Here is a 7,898-nt window from a genome sequence, read left to right as displayed (position 1 = left end):
TAGAGTATAAAAAACTTCACAGTCTGATTTACCTTTATCAAAGGTAAAATGATTCACTGCTACATTTCATGGATTATTTTGATGCTCAGAGTTCCTAAACACAAAATAAATTCCACATGAACTCTTATCAGTTTGGGTTTTCCAAAGCAAGACACCAATACAAAATGTGTTGAATTGGCTGGCAGAAGTTCATGGACTACAGAAAAGGAATTAAATGTAAACGTTTACCAACTTTATCCATTCTAATTTTACAACAGCTTTGGGTATTGAGACCTAATTGGTTTCTTGTGTCTATCCATTACAAACGTAACTCAGTCTTCTATTTTAATACTTCTCAGGGTCATTTTTTGCTGGGTATTTCATTGAGCATCGTATAAGATCATCTCTTCCAACTTCAACCACTTGTTCTTCTCAAGATTTCGTTTCGTTACAATAACGAACTTTTTCATCTTTAGCAAGTTGGGTATATACTTGCTTTAGAGAACTAGAGAGATTTTTCCAGTTTTCACTTACAGTTTTCAGCTTTACTTGTGATGGACCATCCTTAGGTTCCTGAAAGCGTTCAGCTATAAAAATGTTGTAAGTTGAGCGAGGTCCTTTCGGTTTTCCAAGCATTGTTAACTCTCTCTTTTCTATTAACGCTTTCTTTTTTAAACGTTTCTGCGTGATTTCTTTTTCCAAAGATACCATTTGACTTGGAGTTAGTTGTTCTTGAATTCTGTTTATCTCTTCTTTGTATGCCTGCCATTCTGCCCTGTAAGCATCTTTGTGTATCTTTTTCTCTGAATCAGGATGTTCCTCCCTCCGTAGCTCGGCGATTTTTTAAATTAGTTCTGAATTTTTCTCATCTGGGTTCTGAGCTTTAAATATAGGTAGCTGTTCTTTAGAAAATCGAACGTATGAAGTCATAGGCTTCCTTGGATAACCACTCATGTTGGATGAAAAGCAACTTGGTACATTCGAAAAACTGAAGGGAGAGCGCAGTCGATGGCCACAGCCCGCGCAGAGGTCCGCTCCTGGCTTTCCCAGAGCATTCAGCACGCCCCACTGGCGCAATAGAACAACCCCAGCAATGGCGACTTGAACCCGCGAGCAACCCTCCCGAATTTGCTGTCATGCCCGCCACTCAAAGATGAGGTTTTAACCCGGATCGGAATGCTTTTTATCCACGCTCTTAAACCACTGCGCTGCAGTACTGTACACCTGTCTTCTGCAGTGGACGTTTGGAAAATACTTAAAACTGGATTATAGGGTTGGTCACTTTTGAAGTACAAAATCACATGGGCTGATGTGAAGTATAATTATATACAAGCTACATCTTAAGTATGTGTTACTGCAGGATCTCCCTGCCATGGCTTATCCGTCCCAGTCATTGAAATCATCTGCGCTTCTATGATGACATGTTCTCAGATGTGCTGTGGCATGCATGCTTACCTCAACATTGTTTTCAGTGTTAGTTCAGTCTGCCTTCCAAGTTTGCCCATAAAGTGAGTAGATAAGTAGGTGAGTGTTACAAGTTATACATCTTGGATGCTTAATGAAATTTTAGTGCCACCCTTTGGCATGTTCCCTCAACAGGGTGGCCCAAAAGTTTTAGTGCAGTTTTAAGCTTTAAATATAAATACATTTTCATTGAGCACCCACCAGATTACTAGATAGAAAATCCCAGATCACTCTACCATTTATGAGACAAGTCGAGGAGCTAAGCGTTAAGGGTTGGGTCACGGGGAGTACAGGCTTTGGGATGGAACAGAGTGAAAGGGTGTAGACAAGAAAGCAGTCAGCTCCCCAGGACACGATGTAGGAGCTCCCCGACAACCTTGAGCATTTTCAGTCAAGTTACCAAATTTAGAAAATGTTGAGTATCTGGATTTCTTGTAGGAAATGGCAAAGCCTCTCTGGGTTAGACACGGGATAGCCAAAATGGCAGGCACAAGTGTCCGAGAGCATGGAGGCATTGAAGTGTGAGGATGTAAAAGCACGGAAATCCTCTGGAGAGTGCAGAGACATGGGCTGGAATTGGGGATGCCCCAAGCCAGTATCTGGGCTACACCATCATAAGTATGGACTCCCCTTGAATCTGTATAACAAAGGTGACCTGTCTCAGTGGCTCATGGCTTTTCTTTCTTTATCAGGTCTCAGATTCTTCATAGTAATAACTAACGTACTGAGTGCCTTCCTTCTATGTTCTAGGCTCTTTACAAACATGCATTATTTCCTCTATCCAGACTATCAGCTGAAAGAAGGCTTCATAGCTGAAGGATCTGACCTCAGAGAAGTTAAGCAACTTACCCCAGTTTCCATAGCTCATGACTCCATGCTTCTTCTAGTAAAGCACTCGGCCTCACATGTCTCATTCCACAGCTGCCTTCTATTTTCAAAAGGAATTCCTGACTTTTACCTCTTTCCCCTTAATACTATGCCTAAGACCATCTCCTTATCTTGGTCAATTTTTTCTGGCATAGTGAATAGAGAGTCTTGTGCAACTGTTGTAACCCAAGAGATGCAAAGAGTACAGGTACCCTGGTTGCCACAACAGAAGGTACAAACCATCCTTAGCTCTGCCCACAGGCTCACTAAGTCATAGGTTTCTCTTGGTATCACTGAGACCATCTCAAGCTCCTGGAGCATGGAAAATGTTCCTACTATTTAAAGAATAAAACAAAATCATTCGTACATAGTATTGGCATCTAGTAGGTAATTCAATAAATGGTCTTGACTAATCAGTAATTTAGTAACTTTTATTTTTATAATGTGGGTTGTGGGGTGGAGGGGAGGAGAAACACAGAACAGTTTTTCTGTGGTCGATTCTATAAGTTGGGGTGGGGAATCAGGGCAGGAGAAAAATCTATTTCCTGGACCTTGAACAAAGATTTCTGGCCAGGCCTGCCGCAGACTCACTGCAGTCCATCCACCTTACTGTACAAATGGGTGAGTTTTGAGGCCCAGGCTGAAGAAAGGATTGGCCTGAGTTCGTACAGCTAGTTAGTGGGACAACGGAAGTCGGTCCCTACTTTTGCAAAAAGTACTCTAGGCAGTTAAAATTCTCTTTCTGCCCTGCCACCGAATGCCTGCAATTGTGATCCTTATTGCTTAATTTTTTCCAAAATGAGCTATGGCAAGAACAGGAGAGGAGCTCTGGGCAAAGGTTTCCAAAATGGAACAGCAATGCAATATAGCTGAACATGGCTGAACAATCTAGGGTGAACGGTACGGCCCTTAATGCCTTTGTGTGCCTGGATTTGCCACGTGTCTGGATGGTCAGCGGATGAGAACGCAGCCGAAACCTTGTTGGTGTTCAATCCTGTCTTAGCCACATCTTCCAGTCCCAGCGCTTGCCTCAAGGTATTGGGAGAACTAGGCCATATTCCCCACTCTTTTCAAAAGGCCCTTCTCGAACTCAGCTCAGGTCAAAAGGAGCACACGTACATCAGGGCTACGAGCAATGGGCTCTCCCTGAATCCCTGCCCCAGGATCACCAGCGCCAGTGCCTAGCAGCCTGCATCTCTCCCGAAGTAGCTAACATAGGCGCTACCAAAAGGGAGACCATTTGGTCTTCAACAAACATTTGCCGACCCATGACTCTGTGCCTGTCTCGAGGCTAGGACATGAGGATACGGCATTGAACTGTGGCTCCCCTCGGCTCCCCTCCCAGTCAAGTCGGTGAAGCAGACATTAAACAATTTCATAGGTCAGCACAACAGAAGCACCGACAATACATCAGGCACAGTGCCACAGCCCAGGGGGTGCGAAGGTGTTCAAGACCGAGTCCGGCTCTCGCCACCTCAGAGACAAACAGGAAAACAGTGACAATACCGTGTTTAACTGCTGGGAAAGAGGTCTGCTTGGGAAGCTGGGGGAACTCTGAAGAGAGGGTTCTAAAGGGAGTTTTGGTCACAGAGCACTGAGAAAGTCCTGGAAAATCACCAACTGGATGGAGACAGTAATGGCTCCTGTTTTTGGCTTCCACTGGGAAATCAGATTAGCTGCCGGCCACAGAGCCTCAAGCCAGTTTCTGGGCTCTTGGAGCAAGGACAAGGAAACCCAGGGGAAGGTTTTGCTTTACTAGTTGTGGGCACAATTGTGACGCAAACTGAAGTTTTTCTGCCCTTCTGGAGCCTCCTCTCAGGATCTGTTCCAGTTTTGATTTCTCCTTATCTGAGAGGCCTTTCCCAGAAAGAATCCTAAATGAATTCATTCTGATCTGTGAATAACTGGTAAGAGCAGTGTCTCCCAGGTTTCTCTGAGGATTAGAATCACCTGGTGTCGTTCCTAATTATACTGTTGATCTTGTTTTTCTCCTGGTGCGATATTGTGATTTATAATAAGAAATATATATTTGGTTTTCCTCCCCATTTCTGGCACAGAGCTCCTAAAACTCTTGAAATATCCAAAGTGATGAGAGCAATAAAGGTGTCTGGGTATTCTTAACAAACCCCTTTCAACCACATCTGAGTTTATGTTAATGCAGTGACTTCTGGAAAACCCCTAAGGATGGGGACCTCCAGAGGGGAGAGGGGCTGCAGGTTGAATCAGTCACCAGTGGCCAATAATTTAGTCAATCACGCCTATGTAATGAAGCCTCTATAAAGACCCAAAAGGACAGGGTTTGGAGGACCCTCAGGTTGGTGAACCAGAATGCTTCCGTGTGCCACCATGCTGGGCCCCAAACTCCACAAGGACAGAAGCTCTTTTGTTCAAGATCTCGCCCTATGTATCTCCTCATCTGGCCATTGGTTCATATTCTTTAATATCCTTTGTAATAAATCAGTAATCTAGTGAGTACACTGGTTTCCTGAGTTCTGTGAGCTGCTCTAGCAAATTTATCAAACCCAAAGGAGGGGGTCATGGGGACCTCTGATTTGTAGCCAATTGGTCAGAAGTACAGGTGATAACCTGGACTTGTGATTGATATCTGAAGTGGAGGGCAGTCTTGTGAGACTGAGCCCTTAACCTGTGGGATCTGACACTATCTCCGGGTAGATAGTGTCAGAGTGGAGTTCAGTTGTGGGTAGAGAGTGCCAGAGTGGAGTTGAATTATAGGACACCCAGCCAGTGTCAGACAGTTGGTCAGTGGTGTGGAAAAGCCCACACTTTAGAATCGTTGGAGCAGAATCTTACCTGGAAATTTTTATTCAGTAAGTCTGGGTAGGTTCTGGAAATCTGTTTTGTTTTGGTTTTTCAGGTACAAATAATATATGAAAGCAGGGACTATTTATTCTCTGAAAATGGGCAACCCTCCTTAAAATTCTCTGCTCGTTTTCTACACCTTCATGAAGTTGCAGGCTTTGTAAAATGAACAGGCTACTGCAGCTGGGCTCACAAATCAGACAGACACGTGCTGAAGCCCCAGCGAAGTCTGAACTAGAAGAAAAGGTACTTTCTGAAGTGCACAGCAAAGGGGATCAGAAAATTGTCCAAGCTCTGAATGTCAGGATAGTTCTGAATTCGTGGCTTTCTTTTGTGGACATCATGGAAATCTGTTTTTAACAAGGGCTCTGTGAACAAAGAAGAACAAAGAGCGTTGCTCACCACCCAGTTCCACAAGGGTTAAGTTGTAACCCACTGCATTTGCTGACGGACAGTGTACGGCTGAGAGGAATTCAGGATGAAAAACAGGATGAGGCACTCTGTGCTTTGGACAAGCAGGCCCCATGGATAGCTAGATGCATATCTCAGGAAGAATTTCAATGACCCCAGATGCTTGCATCTTCTAATACGTAGGAAAGCACAGTTAAAATCATTAACTTGAGGTATCTGTTCTTTGTGAATAGCAATAATCTTTTACCAAGAATGCATGCTTGACTGCGCACATTTCCTAGCCGAAAGTCGTGGATAAACTGGTTTCTCCCCTACCTCTTTGGGGCAGTTTCCTCAGAGCTAACTGAATGGCTGCCTCCTGGGCTGCAGTCCTCAGCAAGACCCCAAATAAAACTTAAACTGACAACTCTTATATTGTGTGTCTTTCTTTAAGTCAACAGTGACAGGTAATTCTTCAGGCAAATTTGGGAAACCATGATTTAAAGCATTATCCCCAGGGATTCACAATAAAGGCTTTGATTTCTAGTCAAAATAACCCAGACTTAGTGAATAAAAATCTCAAACACACATACCTAAGTGGTAGAGTGTAAATGTTTTAAAAACGTAATAATAAAACAGACCTTACACTGGAAAAGCATCCTACAGTTGCATTTTCACACATACTATAAATATTACTACATCAGAACCTCCTAACAGCCCAGCAAACTCAGTAGGACAAGGATTCTTGTCCCCATTGTACGGATGAGGAAACTGCGCCAGAGTGTATCTTGTAATGTAACTGGAGAGCAAACAAATACGCATTAAATGGTGCAAGAACAACACAAAGCAAGATGCCTGCTTTTGTAAAAGGATACCTTATAACACGGTTTACAAGGTCTGAAGGGATGTGGATGGAGCCCAAGGGTAGCCTGAAGCAAATAGGAGTCTGAAGCTTCCCAAAAGTAGGAGATACATCTGCATTTGGAAACTCAGTTATTTTCTATGGCACCGTGAAATCTTTCTACACTGGATTGTCATGTGAACTATACCAGTAATATCTTCCACAACCACATATTGTACCACAGACCAGTCTGACTTGCAAGGGAAGTACAAGCTTTGGTCCTTTTGCAATGCTCTGCTGACTAACCAGTTCGTGTTTCATGTGGCTGGGTCAAGATGGAGATGTCCTAGTGAAGGGAAGGTGGTGATTATACGAGGCTTTGCCTAGGATTCTTTCTGGACCTACTTAGGGCTTCAGATGCAGTGAAGTTGAAGGACTTCATTCATTTCATCCAATTGTATGTCTCTTCTGGATCAGGCATTCTGCTGCCAGCTATGGGTGGGTTTTGAGAAATTCTTAGCCTAGGCAGGAGAGAAAGGAAGACATATACATAACTAGTGATTACCTAAGTCAGGAAGAATTGCAAAGCAGAAAAAGTAACATTCTGTGATGGTGGAGCAGGAGTTAATGGTTCTCATGGACGATCCTGGAGGGTTTACAGGAGGAAGTGACATTTCCACGGGGCCTTGAAAGACAGAAGGGCATTATAAACTGTGGGAATCTGTGAGCAAAGGCATCCGAAGCCTGAGCCCAAGGGAGATCTACTGGCAGCCCATTGCTCGGGTGGGACAACTGGGGGAAGTTCTTTGGGCCTTATACTTGTGGGGAGGGGACCTGGAGTGGCTGTACCTTACTCTCCTTAATGGACATGATTCAAATTTAATTTTGAAAATTCTCTTTAATGATACTCAAGGGGCCTATGAGCATTACTGACGGTGTGGCCTCCTCTCAAGAGGGAGTATTTTGGGCAGCCAGCGCTAGTTGAGTTGTCCCAGGCCCCACTGTCTTCCATGGATGGCCAGTTGATGGGCTCAAGTGTTGGGTTATTAGAAAAGGATTGCAGAGGACCTCATATAAAATGCTAAGGGGTTGTAGATACTGCTGAGACAGTGAAAGGTTTTAAGCAGAAGAGTAACTTGTCACGTATACATCTTAAATCTCTCTGGTTGCCGTCTGGGAGATGGTTTAGACAAAGACAAGAGTGGAATGAGAGAGTCCAAGCGGGAGGCTACTGCAACAGTCCAAGCAAAAAATCATGGGGCCTAAGCAGAGCCTGTAGCACTGAGGATGGCGTGGAGAAAGAAGAGGTGGTTAATAAGACATCTCAGAGGCAGAATCAACTAGCCTCTGTCCTCATTCTGTGTGTGTGTGTGTGTGTGTGTGTGTGTGTGTGTGTGTGTGTGTGTGTGTGTAGGGGAATAAGACGAGGGAGGAGTCAAGGGTCACTGCCTAACAAGTGCAATGAGAGATGGTCCTCTGTAAGAGTCCCCTTTCTCCTTCCTCAAGGGGCGGCAGGAAGGGAGAGGAGGGGAAGGTC

At 44.2% G+C, this 7,898-nt stretch overlaps 1 pseudogene; it reads right to left on the bottom strand.

Moving 5' to 3' along the window:
• Positions 1–324: 324 nt before the first annotated feature.
• On the bottom strand, positions 325–7,231 carry LOC137756434 (transcription factor A, mitochondrial pseudogene; annotated as a pseudogene).
• Between the last annotated feature and the right edge of the window lie 667 nt (positions 7,232–7,898).

The sequence above is a fragment of the Eschrichtius robustus genome, chromosome X (assembly GCF_028021215.1).
Source record: "Eschrichtius robustus isolate mEscRob2 chromosome X, mEscRob2.pri, whole genome shotgun sequence".
In the NCBI taxonomy this organism is placed as follows: Eukaryota; Metazoa; Chordata; class Mammalia; order Artiodactyla; family Eschrichtiidae; genus Eschrichtius; species Eschrichtius robustus.
This window is presented reverse-complemented; position numbering and strand designations above follow the sequence as displayed.